This window comes from Drosophila innubila, assembly GCF_004354385.1.
Source record: "Drosophila innubila isolate TH190305 chromosome 2L unlocalized genomic scaffold, UK_Dinn_1.0 5_B_2L, whole genome shotgun sequence".
In the NCBI taxonomy this organism is placed as follows: Eukaryota; Metazoa; Arthropoda; class Insecta; order Diptera; family Drosophilidae; genus Drosophila; species Drosophila innubila.
The window spans coordinates 5,499,303-5,515,479 of NW_022995373.1; the positions used below are offsets into that span (position 1 = coordinate 5,499,303).

Sequence of the window (16,177 nt, forward strand, 5' to 3'; positions counted from 1 at the left end):
CGGGACCGGTGCTGGCTGCACAGGTGTATTTAGTTGTCGGCTCTCTTTTTCCTGGTCTGGCTTGAAACGCCAACGCGCCCAATGGTCCCTTGCAGTCGTTTGGACAAGACTTCCTCAGCTTCGGTATTTCCTTAGTTGGTGGTGGAGTTTGTATTACTTTGTTTTTACAGATATTATGTATAGCAGAGTAGGTGGATGTGTTTGCGGCTGGTGGGGAATTTTTGCGGGCAATTATTTGGTTTTTTATAAGCTCAACTTCGGCATGTAGTTTTACCGAATTGTTCCAGCTTATACTGTCACCGCTGTTCAGGAGTTTTAACAGTTCAGCCTTTCTGGCTTTTAACCGCTTCACCACGCCACTTCTTTTACACATTCCACTCTACTTACTGCGTTTATTTATTCTTGTATGGGGATCCTTTATTCATCTGGAGCTATCCCTCGATGTCCAGGTCCGCTGTTTTGACTAAGTTCGATCGAGTTCTTCCTTAATCGTCTATTTGTCCATCGATGTCACGGTCGCCATGTAATGTCCCGCCAGGTAATTATTATAACTTTTTGCTGTTTAGATCGGAGCGACTGTTGTTATCGCTCCGATTGCTTTATTTTCAATTGTATGTGAACATGGACTTAAACATATCGTATTTATATCGTAAGCTAATAAGAAGGCTGTACGCTGCTTTGGGTGGCAGCGCAGCCGTTTATATATAAGCGTATATAAAACATATAAAACGAATATATATATGTGAACGACGGATACGTCGCTGCAGGCAGAGTGTGTTATGCACATATATACTTAAGCGGTCAATGCATGGGACACATGCTGACGCTGCCTAATTCTTGTAGGATCATATTTCGGTGCGCTTGAAGAGTACTTGAAATGTACTTGAAAGCGTATGTCCGAATATGTTTATACAGCAACAGAGTGTTACTGTTTAGGGTACATTTAATACAGTGTACTATCGATATATGCGCATACTACAGTAGAACGTTGGGCTGTAAGCGGATATTGCGACAGCGCTTGGAATGTGCAGCTCATCGCGGGGGGCAATGAGAGTGAAGGGGGAATAACTGCACTGTTAACTTAAATGAAGATATCTAACAATGTATGGATGTACGTATTTGGTAATATGAACGACGTCGCGTGTTGGCTATAGTCGCCGCCTACACCGCACTCTGCTTTCACCAATCTTTTACCACGCTCACCTCAACGTCTCCTTGTCGTCTTCCAAATCCTTTTATTTGGGGTCTTCTCCGATCTTTGTTCTCTGGGGTTTTGCTGCGGTTGAAATCTCTTTCCTCGTTTGTAACTGTCACACGCGAAGCTACTGCTTATTTTTTTTGTTGTACACGTCTGTGAGTTTCAGTTTTAATCGAAGACTGACTTTGGCGAACGAAAATTTATAATAATAATGCTTGACGTATTTTCTACGACGCAGTTCATATCGCTGTCACGAACGCTCTCTCTCTCTCTCTCCCTCTCTGTCCCTGTAATAGTCGGCGATGCAATAGTTGCGTTGTCGCTGTCGTTGCTTTTTTACCGTTTGTTTTTCCTGTGGGCTATTCTGCCGGTCTATGACTTTGTCTTCGTTTTAATTACTGACGCCGCTGTGACGTCACCGGCTTTGCTTTGAGAGGGTTGTTGCATCTGGGGTGCACGTTGATTCGGTTAGAATCCCCACGTGTATCTAGGTTATCTGACCCATTTGGTGTTCGAGTGTAAGTCAGTCGCGTCTGTCGGATTAATAAAGTGTTAGGATGCGCTTAATTTCCTGCCAATCGTCGTCGGCCCCTTATTTTCTGCCTAATGTGAAGAATTATCGATCGATAGAGCGGCCTGTCCTTGATTATCCTTCAGAATCGCCTCTGCTCCACCGATCCAATAGGCGTAGTTATCGAACCCGCCCTACAAGACTTTTTACTCTTTAACACAATTTGACAATTTCGATATTTCTTTTAGTTCGTACTCATAACGAGCTCACGTCAAAGGCTTAGGTTTTGGTTGAGCGACAACTTGACTTGCCTTCTCCCGATCGCTTTCTTTTGCGGCCACTTTATCACTAACATTCTTGATGTTCTCCTTAACGCTGGCCATTTAGCCGAGTAATGCGGTTAAAGTCGTATTGTAGTTCGTCAAAGTTTCTTTCATTTCACGATTCAAAACAGATAAATGTTGAGTATGATTCACAATGATATAAGGTTGATGCAGTTAAGACTTGTATTGTTAAATAGTACAATTAATTTGTATTCTATAAAATTGCTTTGATTAAAACATTATTAAAAATATTTTTCTTTTTAATTTTAGTTTTCCTTTTTAATTTCAATTCTCTTATTTAAATGTAATTTTTAACTTAAGTTTTTAGTTCTAATTTTTCTTTTTATAAATTTTTAAATTCTTGTTTTCTTCTTATTATTTACATTCCTTTTATTTCGAAATCGTTTTTCAATGCGGTTGTGCAGATAGTGTCGTTGTAACAGTGTCAAATCACTTACAATGCGCAGATTTTAGATAAATAGAAATGACTTTAGTAACTTGCAAAAATTATAAAATTCAATTAATATGTAAAAAAAGTGATATGGGAATTTATTCGTGTGTGTATAGCTTATCTTTCTGATTTCCTTTATTTTAATTAACTTTATTTTTCTTGCTAAAAACATTTTTTTTAATTAATTTTATTCGGTATTAGACACGGTGAGCCGTATTATTCCTTTTTGGCATATCGCCTACTAAGGTACGGTTAATCACACAACTCACTGGGCGGCTCTATCCGTGCTGGTAACACTATGCGTATCATGCAAGCTACCACAACCATTTTTTTTGGTTTTGTTTTAGATTTTTTATGTATGGGACGTTCGCAAACAAGTTGCTGCAGTGGTTTATTGTTTTGCTTTTATTTATTCGCGCCGGGCTTGTCACTTGTTTTATTTTATAATAACCTTTAATTAATGGAATACTTGTGGTTCGTCATCCAATGACATCGAACTGCTGCATTACCTAGACATTTTATGCAGTTGAATAGTCCAAGTAGTCTCAATCCCACAAGCTGTCCCAGAATAGAGCCCACAGGTTGTCGCAGGGAAGAATAAGCAGCCAGGTTAAATCGTTATAATGGGTTTATTTTAATCTTATTAGTTATCACAATCCAAGTTATGGTATTGCTCCCAATGGTGGCCAGGTTTTCTCTGCCCATTGCCGGCTAGCTCATTCTTTGGCAAGCCTCGTTCTTGCCGTTGATGTAGGCTTCGACGTCGGCGTCGGCGCCCGTATTGCAGACAGTGCAATTTGACCGTCGCACGTTGTTGTTGTTTTGTAGTTCACACAATTGCTGATCACAAGCGTTGGGCCGTTGCTGGCCCCGAACTTGCTGATGTTGTGCAAAAGCGGATATGGTGACCGCTGTGTCAGCGAGTCAACTGCACTGTTGGGCTGTAAGCGGATATTGCGACAGCGCACAGTGGGGCAGATCCTCATTTTGCGTTGCAAAAATCATATCTTTTGAACCGGTGAAGATATTTTCAAAATTTAAAAAGCATTTGATAGAAAACTTCATAAGCTTTAAAATCAGTGCTTTAACTGCGTAATAGGCCTACTGGTTGATTCAGGGCTTTCGGTCAAAGTTGAAAAATATTTTCAGTGCATATTTTACATGTAAAATTAAAAAAAAAATTTATTTATTTTTTGTTCGAAATATAAATTTCAATCTATTTTATTCTTTAAAAAGCATTGTTTAATATATAAAAAAGTTTTATTACGCTTATTTAAAAAAAAAATTTTTTGTTTTTTTGATAAATCTTGTATGATGCCTGGGCATAGCGAAAACGTATGAAATTGCACTGCGCTCTTCCTCTTCTATCACCATTTTTTTGCGAGGTTGCATCAGTTTTCGTCCTATAACTCTCCCAGACGCAGCTGGACGCATGAAAGACCGGGGTTATTTCGTTAGAGAATTGATTAACGAAGACTCCTGTGGTAGTGGGATCGAGTCCTTCGGAGTCAATTTTTTTCTATTCCATCAAAGTCAAAAAATAGCCTAATTTTAGTGCTTTTTTAAACATCGCTGGAATGAAAGGTCAACAAGTGAAGAAACAAATTCTACGGCATTTAATTAAAATGAATGTACTTTTCAGATGAAACCAAAAACATAAAGATCGATCATATAACTTGTCATCAAATCAGTTTTAAAGTTTGCATTTTAGGAAAAATCCACATTTGTGCGCGCACTGAAATAAGGGTCAACTTTGAGAGGCACGCCCACAATTTTACCTGATTTCAAAAATCTTTGATTTGTAATCTGGAGATTTCTCTATCGAATGCCTTTATTACTTTTTACAAACGCTTTCGTCAAAAAAATGATTTTTGCCACGCATATCGGCCGCCTGCCCCAGTGTGCAGCGCTTGGTATGTGCATCGCGAGTCGAGGGGGAATAACTGCACTGTTAACTTAAATGTAGATATCTAACAATGTATGCATGTACGTATTTCTATTATGGGTAATATGAGCGACGCCGCGTGTTGGCTATAGTCGCCGCCTACACCGCACTCTGCTTTCACTAATCTTTTACCACGCTCACCTCAACGTCTCCTTGTCGTCTTCCAAATCCTTTTAATTGGAGTCTTCTCCGATCTTTGTTCTCTGGGGTTTTGCTGCGGTTGAAATCTCTTTCCTCGTTTGTAACTGTCACACGCTAAGCTACTGCTTATTTTTTCGTTGTACAAATTAATATTTAAATAATAAGTCCTCGCGGATTTTCTTTTGAGACTTTTATTTCGATAATTTTGTTATTTTTGTAACACAAAGTTGTTTAACGTTATGTAGTTTATAGAACACTAGGCCGATATGCCGTAGTGAGCGAGTTACTTTACGCGTGAAATCGCTGGGCCGATGTGCCTCAGTGAAAGCTGAATTATAACTAAATTAACAAAAGGTTGATCAAAACTACTTAAGCTATTGTGTGCTTTTCACAACGGCCGCTAAAATGCTTAGCTTGCGCCTCGTGCGCTGCCGTCGTGCAAGAACATCCGGCCCAGAGCTATGTCAGCATCTGTGGCTGGTTTTATATTGCATTTTGCTGACCCCTGTTAACTCGTAGAAACATCCGGCCCAGTGCTATATCAGCATCTGAAGCTGGTGTAGTATGTCAAACACAATGCTTTTGTTTATAGTTATTTATTGATTAGGAAGCAGCGAAGGTGCCGCTTCCAACGTTCAGTTGAATCTGTTCTTACATAGTTCCTTAAGGTCTAATTAAACCTAGGTCTCGTTGCTGCGCTGCCCACAGTTGGACAGCAGAGAGACGGTTATGTATATTATGTATTATATATATGTAAATATGCTCTCTTAAGCTGGAGCGATACCTACTGATATATCTATGTTATTTATTTTCTTATCGTATAGTATCTTATTAATTTTCTTATTTTCTTCTATCATTGTTCTTGCTGTTTTGTATGCTACTTCTAGTCTATATTTACTTTCCTTAGCATAGTCATCTATATTATATATTGGTTCAATATTTTCTATACTATTAAATTCTTTTGGTAAATTATTTGTTTTACCAAATACTAACTCATATGGACAATAATTATGTGCCATTGAGGGGGTCGTGTTGAAACAGAAAACGAAATATTGAAGCCATACGTCCCAATCAGTTTTATCAACCGATATATATGAGCGTATGTATTCATTGAAAGTTCTGTGACTACGTTCTATTGTTCCAACTGTCTGGTGGTGGTGTGCAGTTGATGTTATATTTTCAATTTTTAGGTATTTGCACAAATCATTTATAATAGAATTCTTATATTCTGTTCCCATGTCCGTAATGAACGTCTTCATTGGACCGTACTTCAGAATAAATGATTCAAAAATTGCTTTAGCGACAGTGTTCGCATTTTTATTTGGAACTGGTATGGCAACTAAATATTTAGTTAGGTCACATATAAGAGTGACTGCATATTCATTGTGATTTTCTGATTTTGGTAGTGGACCAATAGTGTCCACTATCACTCTGTCTTAAGCATTTATTGGCGTATCAGTTATTATTAATGGGGTCTTACTATGCTTGGTTATTTTAGCTTTTTGGCATTTTTGACATTTTCGTATGTAATCAGTAATATCTCGAGTCATACCTTTCCAAAAATAATGTCTTTTGACCTTGGCCAAGGTTTTTGCAATGCCGCTATGACCTCCTTGTATTGGATCGTCATGAAATTTAGACAGTATAGCTTCTTTTTCTTTTTGTTTTTCTATAAGGGTCACCGGGCTGAGTAGCGCTACTCTTAATGTATTCAATATTTTATTGCCCATTTGTTTGAAATTATCAATTGAAACATGTTCAAAGATATTTTCCCACGGTGCCATTTTAAGTTGGCTGATTTTGTTTATACCGGCTTGCATTTCAAGCCTTTGACCTAAGTCTAGGATTCCATTGGTATATAAATCGCTAACATCGTATCTTGCAGTAATTTTTCTACCATGCTTAAATAAACATAGCGTATTTTTTACATGCAAGGTCACTACTTTACGTACCTCGTCATTGTTTATGACTACATATACGTTGGGCTTAGAAGCTTTCTTTATAGATTGCGTAGGCAATTCTATTTCTTTGTTATCCGCGCGGATTTTCTGTCTATTTTGATATCTTGTAGTGACTTTCATTATATTTCCAGTTATGTTTTGTAGATCTTTAATGGTTATTCTTGATAACGCATCAGCTACATAATTATCTTTTCCCTGTAGGTATTCGACTGTGAAATCATACTCTTCTAATTCTAGCCTCATACGTGTCAGTTTAGAACTCGGATTGATCATTGAAAATAAATATATTAATGGTCTGTGATCTGTTTTGATTGTAAAATGTTTTCCATAAATATATGGTCGAAAATGTAATATTGCCCAGTGAATAGCAGCTAATTCCTGCTCAGTTGTACACTTATTACTTTCTCCCTTAGTAAAAGCTATTGATGCGTATGCAATGGGAAGTTGGAGTCCGTTATGGTTTTGAGTTAAAACCGCTCCGCACGCTTGCTTACTTGCATCAGTAATTATACAAAATTCTTTGCTAAAATCAGGATATTGTAGCAAAGTAGGTTCCATGAGTTTTGTTTTTAAATAATCGAATGCGTTTTGGCATTCATCTTTCCATTCAAAAGGAACATTCTTTTTACATAATCTTGTTATGTGCCGTGAATATTCGGCGAAATTTTTTATGAATCGTCTATAATACTTGCAAAATGCTATGAAACGTCTAGCGCTGTCCGCATTGTGCGGCGTGGGGTAATTCATAATGACATCATATTTCTTGTCATCTGGAAGTATTCCTTTATCTGTGCATTTATGACCGAGAAAAGTCACCTCATGCATAAAAAAAATGCATTTTTCTGGATGTAACTTTAGATTGTATTTCTTACATTTCTCAAAAACGTCTGTTAAGTTTTTAAGCATATGTTTTTCGGAACAACCTATAACTATTAAGTCATCCATATAAAGGAATGCTTGTGAAGGTTCTAATCCAGAGAATGCTATAGTCATCATTCTCTGAAATGAATTAGGCGCTATTTTTAGTCCGAAAGGTAATCGCGTGAAGCGATACGAGCCATTGCTCGTCGAAAATGACGTTATATCTCTTGAACTTTTTTCGAGTTCAATTTGATGAAATCCTGACATTAAGTCAAGGCATGAAAAATATTTTGCTCGTCCAAGTTGATCCAAAATGTCATCAATTCTTGGGAGTGGAAATTTATCAGACAGTAATTTTTTATTAATTTGACGATAGTCAATCACTAATCGCCATTTCTTTTGTTCTGAACCTGGAGATGGTTTCTTAGGGACAAGTAATAATGGGCTATTGTATTCAGATACAGATGGTTCAACAATCCCGTTTTTTTTTTTTTTTTTTTTTTTTTTTTACTTTGCCTTTATTTATTGAATCTTCTCCAAGGGAGACTTACAATAAGTTTATCAAATCTTATATTTAAAGCTTAACTAACAGTCATGTTGACTTAATATGATCTACGGTGCCCCAAGGGTTTATTGCTGGGCTGGAAGGTCGTTTCGTTTAAGGCGGGTTCGACTGCAAACCCGAGTTAACCGTTGAGCAAGAGGATTTGGGTGTGAGGATAGTTTAATGTTGTAGCTCGCCTTTTGTCTTGCTATCTCATCTTTGACGTATATAACGTTCAAATCTCTATGAATGTTCTCGTTTCGAACATACCATGGTGCCCCAGTGATAGTCCTCAGGATTTTTGATTGTGCTCGTTGAATGACATCAATATTGCTACTGCACGCGTTTCCCCAAAGCTGCGAGCCGTAGGTCCACACTAGTTTTATGGTGGAATTGTAGAGTAGAACCTTGTAGTCTAAGCTGAGAGGAGATCGGGGATTCAAAAGCCAATAGAGGTTGTTGGCTTTCAGTTTAATCTGCGTTTTTTTTGCTTCGAGGTGCCGACGCCAGGTGAGCCGCCTATCAAGATGAACGCCAAGGTACGTTACTTCTTTGGCTTGTGGGAGTTGTGTATTAGACAGTGCTAACGGAGGACATGTTTGCATGTTGAGAGTAAACGTGATATGTTTACACTTTTGTTCATTTATTTTAATACGCCAGTCGGCTAGCCATTTCTCTACTACCGCCAAATGTTCAGCTAGACGTGCTGATGCTTCAATGGGGCATCTGGAACGACTAAGAATTGCGGTGTCGTCGGCAAACGTAGATGTTGTTAGCCGCTCGTTTATGGGGATGTCCGCTGTGTAAATTACGTATAGTGTTGGTCCCAATAAACTTCCCTGGGGAACTCCAGCTTCTATAATATGATCATCGGATGTAGTTGCATCTCACTGCGAAGACTCTATTGTAGAGGTACGACTCGAGAAGCCTATGAGTGTACACTGGGAGCGTCGATTTGATTCTATGCATGAGACCTTCAAGCCACACTCGATCGAAGGCCTGGGAGACGTCGAGGAATATTGCGCTGCAGTATTCCCGATGTTCGTATGCTGTACGTATTTCTGATGTTATTCGGTTAACTTGCTCGATAGTTCCATGCTTTTCTCGGAAGCCAAATTGATGTGTTGGGATTGTCTTGTGTGTTCTGAGATGAGGAATTATGCGCGTCAAGAGGCATTTTTCAAAAAGCTTAGACAAGCACGGTAGTAGGCTAATTGGTCTGTACGATGATGGTATTGTATGGTCTTTTCCTGGTTTGGGAATCATTATAATGACCGATTTTTTCCATTTTTTTGGGAAGTGGCCGATGGTTGTAATCGCGTTGAAAAGTTTACAGATGAGGGAAATAGCACAGTTTGGAAGTTCAATGATCATTTTTTGAGTTATTAGATCGCAGCCTGGAGCTTTCTTTGGTTTCATCTGTTCTTTTATGACTTTTACAATTTCATTTGGACGAAATTCAGGTGGTTCAGGTTCGCCAGGACTATCAGATACACAGGATGATAGTAAAAACGAATTTGCTGCGGGATTTGGTTGGAATACATGACGTAGGTGAGCAGCAAATGTGTTAGCTCTGTCTTTGTCGCTACGGGCCCAGCAGCCTGAGGAGTTTCTTATAGGCGTTACTGTTTCGATCGGCGCACTTAGCGTAGGGTGAGCCCTCCACAAAGGATGCTTGGTACTGGTTGGTGATAATTGCTCTATGTAGCGGCGTTGGGCATCTGCTTCTTCATGCTTAAGAGCTTTGCTGAGTCTGCGTGAAGCATCTTTAAAGCGTTGTTTTGTAGATGGCGACCGGTGAGACTGCCACTCACGTCGCAATCGTCGCTTTTCCAGAACAAGTTGTTCTATTTGAAGATTAGTTTTACGTTTATTCGTCTGCACATGCGCGCGTTGTGGAGTAGAGATCTTAGCTGCTGCAACAAGTACTGATTCTAATAAGTCCGCAGAGCAGTCGATGTCCGCTTCGATGTTGAACTGCGGAGCAAGATCGAGGTGAGAGCTAACGTATTTCTTGTACTTGAGCCAGTTGGTTCTGTGTGTTGTGAGTCTATTAGAATATTCCACATATTCCGGGGATTGGAGTAGATTTAATAACACGGGGGAGTGGTCGGATGAAAGATCCGAAAGTGCTACGGCGCTTATCAGATTGCGTGGGATGTTTTTTGTCACAGCAAAATCTATTAAGTCTGGTTGTTTGTTGGGGTCTGCTGGCCAGTATGTAGGACTACCCGGGGAAACATAGTTGAGTTTGTTGCTTGGCTTTATGATTGCGTTGTATAGCTGCCTTACTTTTGCGGTCACAAGGCGAAAGCCCCAGTGCGGGTGTTTCGCATTATAGTCTCCTGCTGCTATAAATCGCTGTCCCAGTGAATTGTAGAATTGCATGAATTGATCTTCAGAGATTGAATAGCGGGGAGGACAATATACAGCGGCGATAGTAAGATTGCTGATGTCCGATTGTACAATTATAGATGTGGCTTGTAGATAGTTTGCCGCAAACCTTTTGTGGAATTCGTGTTTGATGCGGTTTCTTATTAGAATACCGGTTCCGCCGTGTGCTTTTCCATCCGGATGATCTGTGCCGTAGAATATGTATCCACGTATTTGAAAGTTATATTTGTTAGTAAGGTGCGTCTCAGAAAGCAGCATTACATCAATGTGATTGTCGTATAGGAATTGGGTAAGTTCAAGTTTATGCCGTGAAACACCGTTGGCGTTCCACAGAGATATTCGTAGAGGCGCCATTGATTATTTGGATTGTTGAGATGCAAGCATCTGTATCAAGGTGTTTTGATTTTGCATAAGATTTTGCATAGTTGATCTCATAAACGACATGAACTCCATCATACTTTGTTGTAGGGTGAAAATCATCGTTTCAATAGGGCTTTGTGACTGCTGCATGGGCTGCTGCGCGTTATCCATACTGGAATCTTCTTGTATTACCCTTGGGGGCACTGCTGAGGGAGCTGATTTTTGAAGGCCAGATTTTAAAACATTGGCGAAAGATATGCCGTTGACAGTGTTTGCGGGACCAAATGAGGACCTGGCTGCTTTGGCGAAGAAGACGTCGGGTGTAGTTTGGGAAGCTATAGTTGCACCTGGCAGGTGCGGATGGCGTGCTGTTGGTACACGTCGGATGCGGCTTTTTAGTTCCTTGTACACTGGACAGCCTCTGTAATTAGCTGTGTGATTTCCACCGCAGTTTCCGCACTTTTTTGTACTAGGGTCATTCTTGTTGACTTGGCAGGAATCGGGGCCATGGGAGTCTCCACAAGCTACACATACCGAACGCAGCGTGCAGTACGTCCTGGTATGTCCATATTCCTGGCAGTTTGAGCATTGAACTGGACCATTCCGTTTGTGTGGTTCCTCAACAGTGATCCGGCGATGCAGCAGGAGCTGTAGTTTGTAGATCGGGTGCACTTCATTTTTCTTTGGAGCTTTACTATCTGGCTCCAGCTCAACTTTGAAGAGAGGTTGCGGTATTTTGCTTTTGTTTAAAATATTTGTAACTCTCTTAGCGAGAAAGCCCTTCTCTTTTAACGCACTTGCGACCTCGGAAGGTGTTACATCCGGTTCAATACCTTTAAGTACAACCTGCAGGCCCTTGCTGCTTTTTAGTTGATAAGTGTAGAAGTTTTTCTTAGCTTCATTTAGATACTTGGAGATTTTACGGAAATGCTCCTCGTCTTTTGATTGAAGCTTGACTTCGTGAATGTTCCCTTTAATTAAAGGAACGACATGAAAATTGTTGTTTCCAACTAGGTCAACGATCTTGTTCACCAATGCGTTGGATATCTTTTCTCGAATGAATATTGGTGGGGGCTTTGGTTTTTTTGGTCCATTTCCAGCTTCGGTAGGCTGATCGTTGACAGTATCAGCCAGCGGTGCAAATCTATTGATGGTGTTTACTGTGTCCCCAGCAGTTTGGTTTGAGTTACCGCGGTTAATTTTTGATTTATTTTCCCGTGTTTTTTGTGGGCTAAGTTTTCGCTTTATTTGAATGTAGCGATCCATTCCGGTCTGCCTAGCCGGACCCGTTGCTTTTGACGCTGCGCTTGCAATCGAAGCAGTAGTTGAAAGAGCTTGCGCTTGGTCAGCAAAAGATGGTACGACGACTGTTGACACAGTTAACGTTGTTGTTGCCGTAGCGTTAGCAGCAGCGACTTGTACGGGCAAGTTTGGTGGTGATAGTGGATTCCGCGGTGAGGGAGTCGGTAATGGAGAGGCACACTCTTCGCTCCAGGTTTTTGGAGTTGTAGTTGGTAAAATCGGAGAGCAAGAACGCGCTCTCACATCTTCTACGGCTAAGAGGTTCTGCTTTGATTTTTCGGCTGTTGTGTGTTGCGTTGGTGGTTTTGCTTCTGAGACAAAGCTAAAGTAAGCGTTATTTTTGGTCAAAGAGAGTCGCCGCTCGTCTTGCTCTCGCTGACGTTGGGCACGGGTATCGTAGTGACTCATTGAAGTTAACACTTGCTCAATTCAAATTCTATTTAATTTGCTTAAAGTTTATATATTTGTTTAATTACACTTTCAAAACTAAATGGATGATCGTGCGCATCGCACTATGGGGCTCTTGGCCTAATTTTAGATTTTTACTGCACTTGAGTACTATTTAATTTTGATTAATTCGGAGCGCTTTAAAGAAACACGTCTGCACGGTCCGAAGGTATCCCGTCGGTGATCAATTTTCCGACTTGTTTCTGTATTTCGTTCACCTGACTGTGTGGGCTTCTGTAATTTTTTATAAACACTGGTTCATCATCTTTTAATCTCAGTTTTTGTTTGTAAAAATTATTTGTGCTTATTGGCTCAGTGTCTAATCCGAATATATCACTATATTGGGTGCATAAGCTTGAAAGCTGTGATTTGAATTGTGGAGGAAAGTTTTTCGAAAGTTGAGATAATACAGATTCTTCTCTATTTTCTAGATTGGTTTTGACTACTTCGTAGTTCGAAAGTGATTCATAAGATAAATTATTCGTACTGACTACTTGATCTTTATTTGTTGTATTGAGTAGTCTTATAAAAGCGTATTTAGATGTTGCTATGGTACTTGCTATGTAAATACCATGCTGGATTTCTTGATTTGGAATCAATACACTGTCTTCTTCTGAATTTAGTTGGATTTTTCTAACAACTTGGGATCTTGCTGGCAGAAGTATTGAGTTGTTGCCAGAACTGTATGTCATTGGAACATGAATTGGAAATTTTAAGTTATTAGGTCTAATTATAAGCCAATCTTCTTCAGATGGATTGAAGATTAATTGACAGTTGTATTTTCTTATAAAATCGATTCCTAATATGCCATCACAAGGAATAGCGAATTGTAAATCCACGATATGAAAATCGTGTGGGATTATGTATTTAGTGGTCTGTATCTCAATAGAAGTTAACCCCTTGGATTTGGTTACCTCTTGACTTATTCCTTTAATGTCTATTATGTAATTTTCTTGTATGTCATGAAAGACATCAGAATTTTCTTTAACTATTGAAATGTCTGCACCTGTGTCTACTAGAAAGACAAGTTCTTTTCCTGTAGCCACATGGTTGAATGATACAAATATATTCTGACTGAGATTAATGGTACGAACCCTTGCATTTTCTACTGTCGAGTATCTAAAGGGTTTTGTGAGTTTTCCGATGTATTTTGGGTTACTCTCACATTACTTTGGTTATTATTGTTATGGCCTCGACTCGAGTTGCCATGGCCTCCGAGTTTCCTCTATATTGGCCTCGTACATTATTGTATTGGCTATTATTGTTGTAATTATTATTGCGAAAGTTACCTCTGTGACTTCCACGGCCGCGGTTTCCTCCTCGCTGTGAGTAATTTTTGTAATATAGGACAGTGTTTGGCTGCCCGGTTGCTTCTGTGCAACTATTTACAAATTTAGATACGGCATCATTCATAGTATTGAATGTGCCGGCTTGCATGATAAGTTTTACCTTATCGATTGTGCAATTTTTGGTATTTGCTTTTACAGCATTTTGGGTGGAATAACTTCTGGCTAACTCTAGGGGTAAGCCATCCGTTATATATGCACCTTCTAAAGTTTTTGTCAACTGCTCGAACTCTTGTATATACTGGTTAGCAGTTTTATTGCGTTGCTGTAGGTTCATCAGTTTTGCTGACAATACTTCTACAGTTTCGCCTTTGACATTGCTTCTTAGTCTGGAAATTACTTCAGTTATTGTTGTTTCATTTCCGACTAGATTTTTGGCGACACCGTTTAGCTTTGTTTTTATTATAGAAACTGCTAATTGTTCGTGATCGCCTTTTATCAATTCCAATATTTTTAATGCATCAACAAAACTTGTTAAGTTTTCAGCTTTACCATCAAAAACTGGTACAAGCTTGGTTGCTGTATTAATAAAATCAATATTGGTTTGTGCCATTGTGATATCGCTTGATTTGTTTTCAATTATGCTTGAGCAAGTATCAGAATCTGTAGAATTATCCAGATCTGACATCAAAACAGCTGGAATTGTAAGATTATTTAAGTCTTGTTCTTCTACTTTAGGGTTTGGCTTCGCAAATTCTTCTGATTCTATTTGGTCAGTTTCTTCTATTGATTCTGGTTCATCAGTAGTTTCAACTGTTAGAGAAGTGTTCAGTATGGTCGGTACTGTTATATCTAAATTGAACTTTAGCTTTATTGATACTAAGTTTGATCGTAATCTGATTAAAAATTTTGATACCTGTGACCAATGTTCTTGATTTAATTTTTCTCTCTGGCCATGTATTAGTAAACGTGCTTCATTAAAGCATACTACTAGTATTTCTACATGTTTTTTAACGGTATTCTTTTGAATTTGCCTATTCTGTGTAAGTGACTTGTATGATTTATCAAAGTCAGCTTTAATATTATTTAATTCTTTATATAGTTCATTCCATTCCATTTTATTATGGATATGAACTCTTTCTTTAAAATGAGGCTAAACTGAATTCTATCATATCTTTTTCTAATTGTCTTTAGTTTAGCCATACTTTATTCAAAAATATATATTTTTTTTAATTAATTTTATTTATTTCATTTTATTTTCTTAGAGTTAATTATACTTTTTTAATTTTAATGTTGTTTGTGCCTTTTTAGACCCCGTACTTAAAAAAAGTACAGGGGTCTATTGGGTTTGTTTTACCGAATATGTGCGTAACAGGTAGAAGGAGGCGTGGCAGACCCTATAAAGTATATATATTCTTGATTAGCATCAATAGTCGAGTCGATATAGCAATGTCCGTCCGTCTGTCTGTCTGTCTGTCTGTCCGTCTGTCTGTCTGTCTGTCTGTCTGTATGAACACCTAGATCTCGGAGACTATAAGAGCTAGAGACACCAAACTTGGTATGTAGGCTCCTCTATACTGCAGGCAGATCAAGTTTGTTTCAAAAATCAGCCACGCCCCCTTAACCGCCTGCAAATCGACATTGAAAATTTCATATCCAAATTATAAGAGCATTTTGAAAGCCAGAAATTCCAGATTTTGCACAGATGAAGATATAATTGTCCTAAGTTTTTGCTGAAAATTTCATTCTGATCGCACAGTAAATAGCGAAGATATTCAAATAATAAATTTTGCTGTTAAATTCGTTGATGGCGCGTTGGCAGTAATTAAAACTTGAATATCTTGATAAAACAAAAAATTTATATTAACATATTATATAACAAATTGGCGTCCATTCAGACGTGAGCTTCGGTGGCGCAGTGTACTGAGTCGCGGAGTCGGACAGTGCTCGTGGGTTCGAGTCCTGCCGTGGGCGAAAGATTTTTAATTTATTTATGTTCGAATTCAATTTCATTTTATATTAAAACAAACTCAGTGCTTATTTAAAATGTAATATTAACATTAAATGTTAAAATATAAATTATTTCTTTTACTTTTTAATTGAGCACTAAAACAAGCAATATGGCCATTTAGGAGGATAAAGACATAAGTGCGAGAGTGGCTCAACACTTTGAGCCTTTGTCTTTTGAAAATTTGTGCAATTTTGTCATGGTTCGATTCCAGGCAGGAACAACTTTTCCAGCTGAATTTAAGCTTTTTTTAATTTTACAATTTATTAAAATTGTTATTTATGAATGTTATACTGACATTTAATATTGAATACATGTTTAAAATTTCATTTAAATAATTTTACATTGGTATTTATATAAACGTTAAGTTAAAATTCTATGTTAATTTCATGTTTATTATAAATTTACTGTGTAAATTTATGTTTTTAGTAAATTTGTCTTTTTT

At 38.4% G+C, this 16,177-nt stretch overlaps 1 protein-coding gene and 1 long non-coding RNA gene across 2 annotated transcripts in view; both read left to right on the top strand.

Annotated features, from left to right (window-relative positions):
- Window positions 1-16,177, top strand: part of LOC117782746 (glucoside xylosyltransferase 2) — a 109,055-nt gene that overhangs the window by 79,801 nt on the left and 13,077 nt on the right. The window lies entirely within an intron of this gene.
- On the top strand, window positions 9,456-10,109 carry LOC117782752. The gene is made up of 2 exons (XR_004617329.1): window positions 9,456-9,692; window positions 9,723-10,109. It is a non-coding gene; the product is annotated as an uncharacterized LOC117782752 (long non-coding RNA).